Raw genomic sequence first — 6,730 nt, forward strand, 5'->3', positions numbered from 1 at the left:
CCATCTAAAATGTAGAATTGCTATATCCAAATGTTCTCCTTTGTAGGAATGGGCAATGTGAAACTAAACTCATGGCTGTCAGATATGTTGAGCAATTTACAGATAATACTGACCACAGGTCACATCTGGTTTCTTTCCCTTGGCTTTCTTAACAGCTTAATCTCACTGAAGAATAATTGTGCACATGAGTTTAGTTTCACTATTACTTTGCTCCCTGGATTACATCCTCAAGTTAGAGTTCTTTGAGGTAAACATCACCTTTGTTGGTGCTCTAAGGGAGTCATGGTCAGGTTTTGATGGTGCTCAAGGAAAAAGGCAGAGTTGTTAATCACCCTAAGGAGTAAAATCCGCTGCTACTATAATAGAGCTTTCATTATTCTTTCCTTCTGATTTCTCATTTTTAGCACCTTGTTAACATATTGGCAATATGGAAGAACAGGCTTGCTCCAGAGAGCAGTAGACCACTAACTTTTCCAATTCCTTCACAGATGACTTAAGCCATAAATTAAAACCCTTGGGTGAGGTAGAAAGACAGTTTATTTTGAATTTGAAAAAAAAAAAAACATAATGTAAAGAAAGATGTTTTGAATATGATGGAAAAAATCAATGCCTGGGATCTACACTACTACATGACTCAGACAGAAGAACTCAAATACTCCAGAGACCAAGAGTCTCTCAAGGAGTACTTCCCCATCTAGGTGATCAATGAAGCCTTGCTGAACATCTACCAGGAATTGTGGTGACTTTCCTTTGAGCAAGTGACAAATGCTCATGTTTGGAATAAAATTTTACACTTTACACTGTGAAGGGTAAAGCTAATGGAGAAGTGTTGTGACAGTTCTGCTTGGACCTCTTTCCAAGTTTCTGAGGATCATATTGCTGGAAAGGACTTAAAGGATTGGATTCAGCTACTACACAGTTAAGACTTCTCCCTTCCACATTTCCCATGAGTGATTCTTAGTGGAGGTGTTAAAAATGCAGGCTCTGAATCCAGAATGTCCTGGTTTAATCATTTCTGGGCAAGTAGCTTATTTTTTTCCTGTGCTTCAGTGTTCTTAACTATATTATAGATCTGATAAAATGGAAATTCTTGTAGCATCTGCTTTCTAGGGTTATTGTAAAAATCAAGTTGACTACTTACCTCCAAAGCATTTAGAAGACATCCCAGCATATAACAAGAGGTTTTACATATATTGGGGACTGCCATCATCTATTGTGTGAACCACATTTGTTGAATATAAAATTGACCCCAAAGATGTTTATTATATGGATAATCTGTTTGCCAGTGCTCTTAAATCTATGAACACTCCCTGCAGTATACCTAGGAGGTGGCACAAAAATAGTTGGGATAGCAAAATATTTGTAGTCAATTAAACTTGAGTTTGAATGGTTGAATGACATAAACTTATTGACACTGTTTGCTTCTAGTAGAGAACTGATAATCCCTTTACAGAGTTGATTGAGCATTAAAGACACATATGCAAATTACCCAGCCCAGCTGTTAATCACTGGTTAGAATTTCTGTAACATGTGGCAAATGGACTCCATGATTTTTCATCTAAAATACAAAGGTTTTTGATCTCTTTCTCCCTAGTTGAATTTATAAAAAAAGCCAAACTGTCACAATTACTAATTCACTTTATTAAATAGACCAAAGGAAATTGTAGCATCTCTCTCATTCACTAACATGTAACTTTGTAGTCCACTGACTGAAAGGGGCTGGGTACATGAGCCATCCAGTTGTAAAGCACAGGTGTCCTTTTGCATCCAGATTATCCCACAGCTTTATGAATTAGGACTGAATAAAAAAGGTAGGAAGTGAAGTCCAGTTTAACTTAAAGGCTCCATTATGCTGGTGCTTAGAACAATAAAGTGTATGACAAAATAGCCACAATCACACTTAAGATTCTAGACTGCTGTTTAAATAATAAATACTGCTGCAGAGTTTAAGAAAGGCACATTATTTTTGTTTTTGTTTTCCCAAAGCAAACTAAATCTAGCTCCAGATCCTCATCCCCAGAGTTTTCAGTAAATGCCATATCACTGTTTACAAATCCACTTTTTAAATAAAATCTATACAAAGCTTGTAATTGAGCCAACAAGTGTGCCATATGCCATTTCTGTAGTCTGTATTGGAACATTTACAAGATGTCATGAAAATCTTTGTGCTCCAGGACCTAGATGTCTCCAGTATGGTAGCCACATGTGGGTGTTGAATCCTCAATATGAGATATGAGGCTGGTACAACTGAAGAACTGAATTGAATTATTTTATATATATATATATATATATATATATATATATATATATATATATATATATATATTTGAATTATACTAATATATTATATATTATATATAATTGAATCATACTAATATATATATATATATATATATATATATATATATATATATATATATATATTATAATTGAATTATACTAACATATATATAATTGAATTATACTAATATATTAGTATAATTCAGTTTCAAGCACCACGTATTAAAAAAATAAATAAAATAAAAATGTTAATCTACAATTAATAAAAAATATTCTTAAAAAACTGACTTCACTTTTTTTTTAAAGTTTTAAAAATGTAGTTAGTAGAAAATTAAAATTATATACATTTATCTCATATTTCTATTTGACAGTACTATCTTAGAGTTTATGAGAAGAAAACTTTACCTAACTTATTTCTTTCTGACTTAGGTCCAGGCTGATGTTAGATGATAGCCTGTGGACAACTAATAAGTCGCAAGTAATTTCTATGCATAACTAGAATGCAAACCAAAAAGTTTCAATTGTATGGCTCTGTAGGATATTATATAGTTTGCATCTAAATTTGTAGATATTATTCATGTTTTATTTTCCTAACAATTTAACTAAATTATCTGATGGTTTTACTAAGCAGAATTTTGTTATAAGTCAAAAGTTTGATTATTTATTCTCTTCCAGTTTTCTAGTTTATACTGGAAAGAATAATTAGTCCTACCCCAAGCATGGTGGCTCACACCTGTAATCCCAGTAATTTGGAAGACTGAGGCAGAAGAATCACAAATTTGAGGCCATTCTCAGCAATTTAGTGAGGCCCTATCTCAAAACAAAATATAAAAAGCACTGGGGATGTGGCTCAGTACAAAAAAATTAGTCCTACTGATCAAATTATACAATTAATGTAAACTGAAGTGTTACTCTGTGAACTATTTATGTGTGTATCTGGAAATAAATTTCATTGAATTGTCTTGCCTTGCTTCCCTAAAATCACAGTTTCAGGAACTGAAAGTACTGATGATGAGTAAAAACTGTTTTCTTTTTACATTATCTGCTCATGTGTTTATGTTAATAAAGGCAAAGGAACTGTAATATGTTTTAAAATTCCATCCCTAAAGAAAACTTTGCAAAGGTCCTCATACCAGTGCTGACCCCAGAATTGCCTTACTGTGGACAATGTGATATATTGTTTTCTCTAACACATTGTCTAAGGAAGAGTCTTGCATATTTTATTTGTGATATTTTATGAGCTAAAAAAAAAAAAAAATACCTGAAGCCATTTCACAGATGTGTTACTATTTCCAGGTATGAAGAATTCCACATTTGTAGCCTTCTGGAACATTTGCTTTGCTAACTCCCCCTCCCTTTTTTGTACAATACTGGGGATTGAACCTAGGGACCCTCAATAACTAAGTTATATCCCCAGTTCTTTTAATTTTTACTGTGAAACAAGGTCTTGCCAAGTTGTTGAGGCACTTGCAATTCTTCTGCCTCAGCCTCCTGATTTTGTATCTTGTATTAAATTCTAAATTCCATTTTAGCACACAACTATTTTGGCATCGTTGCCAATTAGAACATGAAGTAAGTTCAGGGTGTGTGTGTGTGTGTGTGTGCACGCATGCACACATGTATGCAGACTGGGATTAAACCCAGGGGCACTCGATAACAGAACAAACCTTTTATTTTTTAATGTGAGACAGGGACTTCTTAAGTCACAGAGGCTGAACTCAAACTTTTAGTCCTCCTGCCTCAGTCTCCCGAGTAACTGAATTTAATGTCATGTGCTTCCTGCCCAGCTAGGCATCTTTTGTAGGGGTGGGTACTGTTCTTTTCATTTTTTTATTCACTTGTCTAGAGAAATATTTAAGTGAATATTTACTTCATGATACATTTCCAATTATTCCAGTAATTATCTGAAGCATGGACTAGATTCAATACCAAATACTCCCATTTATTTAGAGGAAATGCATAATTTCAAAAATATTTTGGAGATATATTTAACAACAAACATATCTCCTCAAAAGGGACTTGCATACATTAAGCTGCTTCCCTGGGCTCAGCTGGCAACCCATGTCCCCCCAGAAGCATCTCACACTCGCCCAGTAGCACTAGCTTGGGTCTGGTATAGGCCTCCTGGGCATGCATATGCATGGGTCCATGGCTGTTACTCTATTTTGGGCCTCGGATAAGTCCATGAAGTACAGGATTGATGGGCAAATGAGTTGGGCCACTGCATGCTCCTGTTCATGGCAATTGATTGAAATTCCTGAGTGTGAAGAAGAGTTATAGCTCCATATTCCAGAACATGCATCACCTTCACAATGATCTATACCTGGACATTACTAATTGCCATCACTTTGCCATTTTCTACAGCAGACCAAAAAAGTACATCAAATAGACATTTTTTTCCTCATAGGCAATAAACTTGAACATGAGGACTTCTATGCAGATTTCAAACTATTCAATTCAGAAATGGTTTACAGATAACTTTGCAACAAAAATAAGAATTTCAACTGCATTACAAGAATAAAGAGGAGAATTATTCATTTTACTAGCTCTGATCAGAGAAAAGCTACTGCTGCTTTCTTTGTCATATGGGATATGGTTCTATATTTGAGAGAAGTCTGAAAATGCACATAAAATTAATATGTGCATTAATATGTGTAATTAATATGTGTAATTAATCTATGGAAATACATCCTCTAATCCTTTCAGAGTTGCTGCCTATGGAAGTTTCAACTTTTATATTACTTTCTTGACTGTTCTCATATAATGAAGAAAGCAACACATTATGGCTTCTTAAATTTCAACATATTTGACATTGATAAATACAAACACTATGAAATAGCAAAAAAATGGAGATTTAAAATGGAAAATATCAGACCACCTTCTGCAGAATTTATGCAAGATACACAACATTTTCCTGATAGTAAGACTCAGAATGTTACTATAGGAATTTTTCTGAGTAAAAGGATATATGTTGCTAAACTCTGTGATCACCATGGTTTTTTTCCTTGTGGATGATAGCACCCCAATATATACCATTGTAAAATAATTTCTGGGTATGTCTGAAAATGTGGAAGGTGCCATTTCCATGCACTGTAAAGTCTGCCTTGATCTAATGTCCACTCAAATAGGCCATATCATAAAGCAATATGAGAGGAGAGCAGGTGAGACTATTTCCTGGCTCCAAATCTGTAGACCCAGCTCAGAGATCAGGCCTCAGCCGAAGGTTTTGGTCATGAAACAAACCAGTGTCTAGCTGGATAGGGACCATATTCAGCAAAAGTTAGGGAGGCAGAAGAATGGACCACACTAAGCAGCATCAGTCTTCACCAGACTTCTCTTAGGTGGTATTTCAACAAGCAGTGTGGAAAATCAAGACAATCAGAAACCTGAACAAGGTAGTGATGGTGACATATTAAATGGAGTTCCACAAAGTGATAGGATTGGGGCCTTGAAAAGCTGAATACAATCAAAATCTAAGATTATATCACCCATAGTAATTCTTCATTACACACTTCACCATTTTAAACATTTGAATGTAACTTTATTAAAACAACCAAGTAATCTGCTTTAAGGAAAAGCAGTTTTAGCAGTCCCTCTTTAACAAGGACTAATATTGTTGCATGAAATAAAAAGTTGTGATCAGAACTGAAGAAAGAATCTGAGAATAGAAAACACTGACAAGATTTAGAAAAATTTCTTTCAGAACAAAACAAAATTTCAGATGCTTTAGTTGCTTTCCTCCTTAGAAATTTATCTGAACAAGAAAAGATCCACTAGAGTTTCAGTAACCCAGAGTCTGAGGTTTGAGCAGTGACATGAAGAGCCTGAATCACTTTTGTCTGAGTTAAACCACAAAAACACTGTTATCAACTTACTTTCAGGTGAAAATAGCACACATTTCACCATCCAGAGTGTTGCCCAGTCTGTGTGGTGCATTTTGTCCTTCTGCTGATAATCATGTTCACTGATGGCCCTCAGAAGTGTATCTAATGAGGGATTTTGATGTTCTTATTTTTTATTTACACTGTGACCCCAGCAGATGTTCCTGCCATGGATCTTTCCAAATAGGATACTATTCAATTCAACAATTCTGCCTTTTCTCTTTGAAATATTGTTGTGAATTTCACTATGTGAAGTACTCAAATGATTGCCTTTCAAAAAAGTCTGCTTTACAAGAGAGAACCTTTGAAAATGACATTTTAACACTGTTTCATATTGTAACACCAAGTAGTACATTGCTCAGGGTTGTTTTCCACTTAGTTTTTGTGCATACTAGTCTCAGTAGCATTCCCAGTGTTCCCATGAAGCCCTATTGTCTGCTTTGGGGGCTTGATGCAGACATGCAGGCCACACAGACTATAAATTTTCTGGAAGCCTTGTGCCAAGGAACTTTTTTTTTTATATTACTTAGGGACCAAAGTATCAGAAGGCTATGCATTACTGGGTATCC

Source organism: Marmota flaviventris, chromosome 17 (genome assembly GCF_047511675.1).
Source record: "Marmota flaviventris isolate mMarFla1 chromosome 17, mMarFla1.hap1, whole genome shotgun sequence".
Classification (NCBI taxonomy): Eukaryota; Metazoa; Chordata; class Mammalia; order Rodentia; family Sciuridae; genus Marmota; species Marmota flaviventris.